Raw genomic sequence first — 11713 nt, 5'->3', positions numbered from 1 at the left:
TCTCGCGATATCACAAGATCACGCTCGTATCCATCGTGTCAGCCTTCCAGTACTGCGTTTGAATCTGGACCAAAATCTTCTGGCCAATCAGCGCCCTGTGAGGAGCTACTGGCAGCGATGACTGGTTAGGTGTGTGTGACAACACCGACTGACTGACTGACTGACTGACTGACTGACTGACTGACTGTCGAGGCCCAATCCCAGCATACCAGTTTAGGTTCCCAATATATTTTGGCCCGCCTAGTCCAAGAAGACAGGAAACAGTTTTTCAAACTGCATTAACACGACACTCAAAGCAGAATTTGGCAGATTTGCCGACTTTGAGACTCCCCACACCCTACAGAACCAGAACATTTGCATATTCAGGCAGTGAAACAGTGAAAATGTAGTCTTTGTTTTGCTTGGTTGTCTATTCTTTGATGGCTAAGGAACTTTTTTGGCTTTTTAAGGGCTTTATGTGGACCAAACTGTAAGTGAGAAGGCTATATGAGACATACAGACAATGATATTTGACTTTTTTGAGGAAATAGAAGCATGTCAATAAATCATACATGTCTGGCCCTTGATGGGATTCTCATTTCCAGTGTAACCCTTGACAACCCTGCTTTAAAACAACAATGGTGGCTCATAAAGGCGTTAGCGCAGAGGCTCCGAAAGTGTCTGTTATATCCCAACTGGAAGGTATTCCTTCATGGAAACAAGAGCAAAGAACAGCACACAAGGCTTTGCTTGATGTTTTCGCTCTTGACAGAGTTTGACAGACAGACGGTTCATCCAATCACCTGCCAGGTCTGTTTTGAAAGGGCCCGCCCTTTTCCAATCGGGAAAAACCCACCTGAGGCGAGCGTAAGAAACACATTTTTTTGCAATCAAGGTAGTTTTTTTGAATTTTGCCGTTTCCATGCAGCTTAGCTAATATGATACTTCCAAATTGTGCATAGAAATTTGTGAATAAATGGCTGCTGAGCACTTAAAAACATTAATGTGCTGCATGTCATTGCGAAGCATCACATTCTTTCAGTAGTAGGAGAAACATAAAGGAATAACTGATTTGTAACGAGAAAGATGAATAAATAAATAAATCAAATGGGCTTCTTTTTTTCAGCTGATTTATGACATTATATAAAGAAACTGATAGCATTAGCTGTAGCCAAACCTCTGTGTAACAATGTGTGGAGGTTTTCATTGCCATCATATAGCGGATGAGAGAACTACCACTTGATTGCCAGCAGTTCATCAGTGCATCCTTCATATTTGTCACCCAGCTGGCCTCAAGGCAGCGTGCTAGCTCAAATTGAAGCTGACATCTTCCAAATATGAAAGCAACAAATCACACATTTTTATTGGGCTTAATCTCCAGCCTAGCCCCTTGCAGACGTCAGCACAATCATGGACGCTGCTCTAATTCTTGCCGACTGGCTGCCTGTGCCTCCCAAGCGTCTCTGGACTCACATAAGAGCAAAGGGCCAGACTCTAGAGACAGGGGCACCTACGCTTTAGGGGAGGAGGCTCCAATATGGCGGAGACATGTCCAACTCGTGTAACTAGACTGCTTGGAGTAATCCATGAAGGAGCTGTAAATAGAGATCATATCTGGGGACGCGCTCGCATATTTTGGATCTCGAGATGAAACGTGGATGCCCATTATGACTCACCGTGTCCTTCACTTGTTTGACTTTCCCATTTGATATTTTGAATATGTTGCGACTGAACTTTAAGCTGTGTGTGAGTTGTTCGGAAAGCACTGAAGATGAGAAGTAAACCCACACTGGATAGCTAACACATTTCTTATCTCAAGACAACCACATTTTCTGGGAAAGTTCAATATTATTAAAGCATTTTGTTATTTGTCTATGTAAAAGTAATATAATAATAATTATAGGTTAAACTGTTTTAAATGTATCTTAATTTATTCAATCCAGTGTAATAAAGAATGTGTGAATGCAGTTCTCTTATAGTGGAACTGCAAAGATTTTACACATTGTATGTATACATGCATGCGTAAATTCAAATGCACAAAGTCTGATAAATTGCCTCAAGTGATGTCACATGAGTCAGCGTTGATTGGGTTAAAGACTACAAGTTCTAAAATGGAGTTAGAAAGAAGTGCGCATCCCAAACCTCAGTAGCCTGCTCTTAATTTCTGAATAAGTGACAAAAAAAACAAAAAACGACATTAAAAAGCGACAAAAAAACGATGTAAAAAATGACAAAGAAATGACAAAAAGTTACAGAACATTACAAATAAAATTGCAAATCCTAAATATGAAGAACATTTTTAATACGTGATTGAGCATAACACACCTAAATCTCTGACTGGACTGTCTGGTGGAGTTGCATTGTGGGTTATGTACCGGTAGGCATGAACTATAATTGGAAGAAATATGTGTGGAAAAAAGGCAATCTCTGGTTCTTCTGCATTGCTATTTAAAAAAATGTCCATCAGAATGTAATCGCTAGGGTACTATTTTAATGCTAGAAACTACAATTCAGCATAGAAGGTCCAGAAATGTGTAACTGAGCTTCCCAGCAGATATTTGGACACACAGAACAAAATCCATCCTAGCAGAACCCATAAAGACTTGCTGATGGTGGCAAACAGAAACCCAGTCACTTTTTGTCAGATTCTAGCCAACAGAAACCCATTTTTCATAAGGCTCGGATACCAGAGATCGCCAGTGTGTGTGTGTGTGACAAGGGGCCTTTAAATGTTCTTCAAAGATAAAGTGAACTAAACAGCCAGCGCCTACAGAAACAAGATGGCAACTGACTACAGTTTTATGTGGGACCAGGCACCCACTACATGGATTGTTGGTGTCATTTCCAGCTTAGCATTGGCCACAGTGAAGATGGGTCTTGTCGGACTGCGAATACACCATTCTGGATGAGGTCAGTAGCTTTAGCATAGCTGGTGATATCATTACAGATGTTAGCTATCACTTACTCTTCCCTACAACCCCAAAAGTAGCAATTGGGTTGCTATGCTAGCTATACTATGGCTTTTTTTTCTCTAGACCTGAATTCCTTTATTTGTTGATTACAGCAGAAACAAGCTAGGCGACATATTGCCTATTTAACAGCAGTTGCCTATTTACACGTTCAGCAGACTCAAAGCAATTTTCAAACTGTGGCTGACAACTGAAATATTGCAAATATTGCACAAAATACATCAAAATCAAATCAAATCTATTACAGTAGATTATAGGAAATAGCCACTGTTGATAGTCTCTTCTGTCCTGACGACGGGGACACATGGGCTCGTCCACACTGATTGCTAATTGAAGGTGTGTGTGAAGGAGTGTCAAACAGGGATTTCATGCCGATGTAGCTCGTTTCTAATAGTTAGGAACAGATGGGTTTTGTTTGGTTACCATAGCTAAAACAATGGAGTTTGAACTGCTTGAATGACATCTGTGTTAACTGTTCTGCAAAAGGGTGGGGGTGGGGGGGGGCATGTGTCAATCCAAGGAGAAAGGGTTAACACATTTGCAAGGGGTGTCTTGGTGTCTTGGAAACCGAGTGGATCCCAGCTCCTTCAAGCAGGTCAAAGCGATCAAGAAAACAGGAACATATGACTAGGAATTCATTAATGTGTATCTGTGACTGAATGTATGTAGGGATATGAATGGAGAAATGAATGCATGTTTAACTGAACGTATGGACATTTAGGAAAGCATTTTATGACGGATTGAATGAATGCATATGGAAGTATCAATGAGTTTGTAGATCGTGTATGCAAGAACAGAAGAATGTAGGAAGGATGGATTTTTTGCTCAAGTGTAGAAAATGGTGATTTGCAAAAGGCACAGCTCTTTGAGTAGTCCATATGTGTACTGTACATTTGTCTTTTCTTTTTAAATTAATTTATTTGACAGGGACAGTGTACGTTATTTAACATTGTTTTAAATGCACCACAATTAGCCAAAAGGCTGTTTTTCATCCGTTGTCCCGGGACAGATCTTTAAATTGTCTACCTTAAAAACACAAACAAAAACTTTTCAAATCCCATTGATAAATGTAGTGTACAAAAAAAATACTACACATTGACACAATAGATTTTTATTTTTATTGTTTTAATCCTGTGCTTGTTGCGTGTCTCTGTTGTAACTCTTGCGGCAATTTTTCCCAGTGTCCAAAACAATGTCCAAAACTTAGGAAGACTAATAAAGACACCTTGACTTTGGGGCGGCCTGTGGCTCCCCCAGTAGGAGTGTGTACCCCATGTAGGCTGAGTCCTGCAGCGGTCCGGGTTCTGATCCAACCTGCTGCCCTTTGCGGCGTCTCAGCCCCATCTCTAGCTGTGTTTCCATCCACATGTTTTTATCCAAATTAAGTGATATTGAATGAAAAATGCCTTGTGGAAACAGTCAAATTTGATGGAATTTCATGAATATCAAAGGAAATACGTTCGGTCTCATCGGATTTGATCTTTATCGACTTACGGCTTACGTGATAAACGCTGATGGAAACGTTATTTGCCGAATAAATAATGAATTGTGTTTAAGTTTTAAGTCATTTTATGGTTGCAACCCACCACAAAACAAAGAAGAAGAAGAAGTTTTAGTTCATTTCCCCCAGTATTTCCCCTCTGTCTGCACACATGGCGGGCGTCAACAAAGACAGACGGAAGTGGACGGACGAGGAGACGAGAGACTTTCTGGATTTAATTGATCAGGAACTCGTGAAGAAAATGACGGAAAAAGGTTAGGACAAGCCGTGGGACGTCCTGTGGAGTCAATGGAAGACGCGGACAGTAAGACGTGTCTCAAAAAAAAGAGTCTTGCAGCGGTGCCGGACAGACAATAAAAGACAAGTTGCATCTGCGTCGTCATAGCAATGTGTTGATAGCGTGGTTGTTTTCTTATTATAGCTTGATATGACCTATCAGCTGGAACATGAGCTCTATTACAACTTGTCCCATATTGATCATGTGATGGTAGACGGGATCCATTTTGTCTAGAAACACTTTGTTGTTGTTTGAATGTTGTGCGATTCAGTGCAAAAATGAATGGAAACACCTTAAAATGTCTCAAATCAATTCCATATACTAATTTGATCGCAAAACAGCGTCATGTGACGTCATCACCACAGGTTTATTTGCTATAAACCCGTTGGATGAAAACACACTTTCATCCAACTTTATTTCAGTTTTGTTTTTTTACCGAACTTCAGATAATTTGATTGACATGTGGATGGAGACTTAGCTACTTTCTCCCTTTCATATCTATCCACGGTCACTATAAAAAAGGGAAAATCCCCCCCCCCAAAAAAGCCCCTTGGACTTTGGCACTATGTTCACCAGCTAGATGCTAACGTGGTCTGATATTTGTTACTGGGTGGGTAGCGTGCTGTGGGTTTATCACGGCTTTTTTCCCAAAAACAAAACTTCCTGCTGCTGGAAAATAGGGTGGATGAGAGTGAGAGTGGAGCAGTAAAACCAAAAAAAGGAGCTTAAAGATGCTGAAATTTTCTTTAGAGCTCACGGCCATTTGGTAGTGGGTGATAATTCTCTCTGGTTTCGACCCCTTTAACAGCATGCATTGTCATTTTATATATTGCTAATATAAAAAATATTGAATAAAGTGGCTTTAATAAAAACAGGTAGCATGCAAGAGTAATGGTAGCTCCATAAGAGAGTAGTAGAGCATGCTTTGTAGCAACAAATGCAATGCCTTTTTAGAAAAGTGATTGGCCTATTAGTGGAACGCCACAGTATTTACTTAACGTGTTGGATTCTGCTGAAACTTGTGGAAATTATGAATCTCACAGTGGCGTTTTTTGTAGATTTTCAGAATTGCACCGATGAGCCCAAGGAGGAGCCGCGCAACATCTGTTTGCTCGTTTATGTGTCAAACACAAAGCATCAGACATGACTGATCTCACTTTGACAAAACTTTGGAAAATGACGCATCTCCCCACTGCTCCCTGGCATTCAGAATCCCACTGATTGGTCCGAGGGGAAATTACATCTCAAGATAAAGTGACACAATTGTCGCTGATTGGCCCAGATGGGGACATTTTGCTGACAACAATGATTACTATAACTTTGTCTTACCAATCTAAAGTTTCAGAGGGCGGGTTCTGCGAACACATTATGGAAGTTTTAAATCATTTTGTTTTGTGGACATTTAGCTGCACACACTTGTTTTAACATTATACATTTTAACATATGAAATGGTTATAAAAGCAGCTTGGAAAGGAGTTGGCGACTAGTCAGCAAGGGCACTTCCTTTTGCCACTATACATGTGTGGGCTAGCTGAAGCCTTTTCCTTTCCTTTCTTATTTTTGTCCACTTTTCCATAACAAGTGTATTCTGTTCACACCTACACCTATTATTAGATTTCTTCCTGACTCGCAGCTGTGTTGGCCTTAAAGCCAGAAACACTTATTCTTTCACTTGTATTGGGCTGGAATGTAATTACCGCTGTGGCTGCCACGTAACAAACAATGACCTTGATTGATTGACAAGCATTTTCACAATCTGCTGCTTTGTAGATACACCGTGACAAATTTCACTTCATTTCATTCGGATCCCAACCGAAGCCAGATGCAACATGGACACAGTAGCAGGGGGAAACTTAAAGAGTGAAACACTTAATGTGTAACATGTGAAATAATGGCCGGCAGAGCTGTATTATTTTAACAAGTGGAATGTTCTCATTTTCCCTTGTCTATCAGTCAGCCTGAGTGGATGGTGGCCAAGAGGGGGATGGGTTGATGGATGGATGTAGGGACGGGGGGGACAGGGATGGGGGAGGGGGTGGGCTCTCCACCTCTTGCCCTCCTCTGCTGTCATCTGTTGCCCCACAGCAGGCCAGAGGTTGTTGGCGTTTTGCTCACTTGTAATCCGTCTCACTGTCTGGCTGCCGGCTCTCGGGTCACCTGTCACTCAGTTTGACATGAATCAGCATTGACGCCAGCAGATTTAAGCTATTTCTCTCCGTCTGTAAACACAGCCTGGGTCCATGGGCCTCTAGCTAAAATAAAACCAAAACAAAAGCCCACCGTCACCGCCCACCCAAAACCACTGAGCGTTGGCTAATGACCCGTACAAGCCTGAATACGGTTAGACGTGTTTAGTTTTTTTTTTTTTTTTTGTGCTATAACTCCAATTAAATGTGCAATGGTAATCAGGCTGTGTTAATGTGACATGACATGTCGCTGCAACTCACTTTTTCAGCCACGGATGAGGACACGGTTTGAGAGTGAGAAAACACAGGCTCCCGTCAATCTGACGCGTTGTGTTGAATCTCCATGAGCTCCATGTATCAGAAATGGAAATTATTGAGTGCCCTTTAGAAATAGACACTATTCCCAAGATACAATGGGTTCACACCAGTCTGACACATTGCAAACGGAAGCATTGATACCAGACTATGTCAGTTTTGGTGATACCATGAACATGGACTTAAAGGTGCCCTGCCTCAGAAAACCATTTTGCCTTGCACTTTTTGAAATATGTTATGTAATTGTGTTATATGAAGATGAACTGCTACCTCCTCTGTCAGCTCTAGACACTGGAAAGAAATAAGAGGAGAAGTCAGGCCAATCACAACAGCCGGTCAGTCTGACATCATGTTGCCTGAGCTCATTAATATTCATGAGCTGGGTAAAGGATGCTGATAGCCAGAGTCCAGCAGCTTAGCTGGTTGAATATTAATGAGAACTGGCCCAAATGAGTCTAACCAAGGTAACCAAGTTACAGAGTCCATGGTAGAACTTCAGGTATTACTACAAAGTAATTGCATATTGAGCTCAGGCTTAGACATGGGGGGGGAGTACGTACAGCGGGGCAAAGAGGCATTTCATTGGATCTTTCCAAGCGGGCCGCCGGGCAATGATTGGTCGGTGTTTTTACAGGATTACAGCAGATACAGATGACGAATATTTTTCCCTCCTTTTTCAGAGCCCATAAGTGATTTGTTGTTGTTGGGGAGTAAAGATTATTTTAAAAAATATATTAAAAAATAGCGCCTTTAAGTAAAACATCTGAATACTTATTACAAACAAAAAATGACAAATGAATTTTGAGAATATTCTCAATCCACTTTATATTTGAAATATGCCTCCTGTCCATCCTTGTGTGTGATCTAATGTCACAAAGTCATATAAGTTTCTGAATTTATGAAAAGGCTACTTCTCCCAATGTGAATAGCAGCTACAGAATAATTACATAATAATAATTACACTGGTGAAACTGGATGTACGTCTTGTGCACTGAGCATGCTGTAACATATAGAAAACATTGCATACTTTTTTATGCAGAACATGTTTTGAATATCGGAGAAGCTAAATTGAGCCAGTGATGAAAATGTAAAGCAACACTGTCACTGTGGTCAAGATTCCGACATGGACACGTGGACGTCTTATAAACCAAGCCGCTGTGCAGACAGGGAAATCAATACAGCATTTTGTTATCTATCTCTATCTTACAACTTAAAAGAGAAGGATTATGTGTCATAGAGTGAGCCCAGGCAGACTTAGGCATAGATCTATCATTGTAGAGAGTCACAGGCCCTTTCCTGTGTAAATCATGTGTCACATGGGCTGCGAGTTCATTCTCCGGCCATGGAATACATTTAGGCCTTGGACACAGACTTCCATTTTTCACTTATGATCGAGTGCTTCCCTGCAGTGCTGGACCTGTGCGTAGATTATTTTCTAACATGACGCCTTCATTGTTCGTTTTGTTATTGCTGTCCATATCAAATCAAACGCTGGACAAATAGCTCCACGTGCTGGAAAAAAAACAGTGATTGATACATTTTAATTACTCCACTTCTCTTAGGAGTGTCGACTGTCACAGCCGCTGAAGTTTTAATGTGACAAAACGCTCGACGGCGGGACAAGAGAGGCAAATTACACACCTGTGGCAAAGTTGTGGAACGACTGGATTTCTCCCACCTGAGCAGTCAGTCCCGCACATGTCAGAGGCTTCAGTGCGAGCGACACGATCCCCATCAACCAAAATCTCAAACGGAGCCCAGACAGTGAATGATCCCGCGTCATCGTTTTGCGGGACCCTCATCCTCGTGGAGGCGTCTGAACCATCTCTCATGTGGAACGCAATGCTGACCGTGCAAGGTGGATAAAGTGGAAAGTAGCCACAGGAAATATGAGCCGTCACGCACCGCGACGCATCCTTTCAGGAAAAGATAAAGGCCTGTGCAGAAAAATGATGTATGTGTTAAAGCTATAGTGCAAAGTTTCTGTCGCCCCCATGGGGAATTCTACATGGCAACACTGTCAGCGCATCCACGTGACCCGAGACTTCAGTGATCCTCCACATAGTTGTAAGTAGGGTTTATCCCATCAAATTCAAGGATGACACAGAGGATTATAAAAAAAAAACATGATGGACTCTGGTAAATATCTTGCCATTTTGTTCTGTCCTCTCTGTCTCCAAAGCTGCTCAGCGTTGACGTAAAACGCATCCCTCAACGTGAAAAGTTGCCGGACTACACCATTTCAGTCAACAGAGCCATGCTGAGAAATGCAGAGAGAGTTTCTTGGAGCCGATTATACACAAAATTACACACTTTTGTTTTTGCCCCCATTTTTCATAAGCTGAACTCAAAGATCTAAGACTTAAGTACAGAGAAGGCTTATTTCCCCTTGTCTCCACTGTTTATGGGTGTCTGTTTTGTCCCCCTCCCTCCCAGCTTTCCTCTCTTTTTTTTGGCTTTTTTCAGTGTATTGTTTGTCATTTTCGAAAACCAGTCAGCATGTGGTGTTATGGTCGGGTTAGGGTTCAAACGCCTCTCCAGAGTGCCAGACGACATTGAATGTGAACATTTGCCCCCCCCGCCTCAAGGGACTGAGCTGTGGCTCAGTGGTAGAGCGGTCCCTTGCTAGGAAGGACGGAAGGTTGGCAGTTCGATCCCATGCAGTCCCGTGTCAAAGTGTCCTTGGGCGAGACACTGGACCCCGAGCTGGGCATCGAAGTGTAAATGTGTGCGAGTGTGAGAGTGTACGACAGGCTCGGCCACAGTGTGTAAATGTGTGTGAGTGGTTCCTGTACTATGCAAAAGCACTTTGAGTAGTCGTTAAGACTAGAAAAGCTCTATATAAATACAGTTTATTTACATATACATTTAAGTCGGTTACAATGACAACCTTCAGTCAGAGAGACAGATAGAGAGAGAGAAAAGGATGAGCGCTAACCCTAACACCAGATACTGGAGATTGGCCTTAATATGCCACACCCTTGTGGATTATCTCGGCAAAGGAGAACTAACACAGATTCGGACAGATTTGTGAACAATATTGAGAGAAATAGACTTAGACTTCTCTTTATTAATCCTTTTGGGATGACTCACGCAAGGAAATTGAAATTCCAGCATCCTGTTTTTGCAAGAAATACAGTAAAAGGCAAGAAATACAGTAAAATAAGCCTTTTGTGTACATAAAAAAGTCTTATTTCTTTGAAAATGGGGGCAAAAATTGAAGCGTTGCATTTATAATTTAGTTTAGTGTAATTGCCGGTAGCTTTGTATCAACTAATTTGGCAACGGCTTGAAAAATAGTTGCACGCTATGGCTTTAAAGTCCTTGATAAAAAAAGAAGGAAATCAAAATGTAATATAAGCAGTGATTGATTTTACATTTATGGCCGTTGTACAGCAAACCATAAAGACATAGCAAAATTGATCTCAGCTTCAGTCTCACCTCCTTAACCCTCTTGTGGTCGGCGTAAGAAGGCAATCTCGTGGTGGAGCTACTGAGGGGGGAGCTCTACTCTACAGGTACTGTATATTCCCTCTCAGTTAGGGGTGCAAAGGCAGGCCAGCAGGTAGTCACTCATTCAAGACATCTATATTACATCTGTGAGATGGGGTCTTCCAGAGACAATCATTCCTCCGATTCACTTTCACAAGAATCATCTTATGTCATGAAAGTATGTGAGCGCTGAAATTGTCAGACAGCTCCCACTTCTGGCTTTCATCATCTCTTCCCAAAGCATTTTCGATTTAATTTAAGTGTGCCCGGGAAGTGCTTTCATTTTTGTTTTAATGAAGTTTTAAAAGTTGGCTGATCTGTAATGTAAGCTGCCGCCGCGGTCCAACTTTCACTTACCCATCATGTGTTCTCTGTGTGATTGCCACAGAATGCAATGTGATGGCCTGTCAACCGTTACACCATGTGTGGGATATTCCCGAGTTCACCCAGAAGTTAATCACTGGGGCAGGGAAAGACGTCTGTCCTGCAGGTTCTCTATCTATCTATCTATCTATCTATCTATCTATCTATCTATCTATCTGTCTATCTGTCTATCTATCTATCTATCTATCTATGGCTGTGCAATTATTCCAATTGTGATTGCAATTTTGAGTCCTAAGGGATCCTAAAAACCCAGAAAAATGATTATTTGCATGTTACATTGTGCAAGTAAACTCTTATTTTCTGTGGTCTTCAAACAGGGAAAAGTGTAAGTTCAAGGTGTTGATTTGTTTAACCCTCATGTTGTCCTCGGGTCAAATTTGACCCATTTTCAGTTTTTTCATCACAAAAAATAGGCCTTTTGAAATAAGCTGAAAATGTCAACATTAGAAATATCAAACAACTCTGGAAAAACATCCAAAAAAAGGACCCGCTACATTGAAAAAGTGACAAAAATGTCAGAAAATGCGAGAACTTTTTTCATGGTCGACGGAAAGACAACACAAGGGTTAAACTATTTCATTGTGATTTTTATGCTCAGCAAATGCTTTTT

At 41.4% G+C, this 11713-nt stretch overlaps 1 long non-coding RNA gene across 1 annotated transcript; it reads right to left on the bottom strand.

Moving 5' to 3' along the window:
• Positions 1 to 4767: 4767 nt before the first annotated feature.
• On the bottom strand, positions 4768 to 11438 carry LOC116692986 (uncharacterized). The gene is made up of 3 exons (XR_004332822.1): positions 11353 to 11438; positions 6480 to 6482; positions 4768 to 4779 (listed from the first exon to the last, which is right to left on the bottom strand). It is a non-coding gene; the product is annotated as an uncharacterized LOC116692986 (long non-coding RNA).
• Between the last annotated feature and the right edge of the window lie 275 nt (positions 11439 to 11713).

The sequence above is a fragment of the Etheostoma spectabile genome, chromosome 7 (genome assembly GCF_008692095.1).
Source record: "Etheostoma spectabile isolate EspeVRDwgs_2016 chromosome 7, UIUC_Espe_1.0, whole genome shotgun sequence".
Taxonomy (NCBI): domain Eukaryota; kingdom Metazoa; phylum Chordata; class Actinopteri; order Perciformes; family Percidae; genus Etheostoma; species Etheostoma spectabile.
This window is presented reverse-complemented; position numbering and strand designations above follow the sequence as displayed.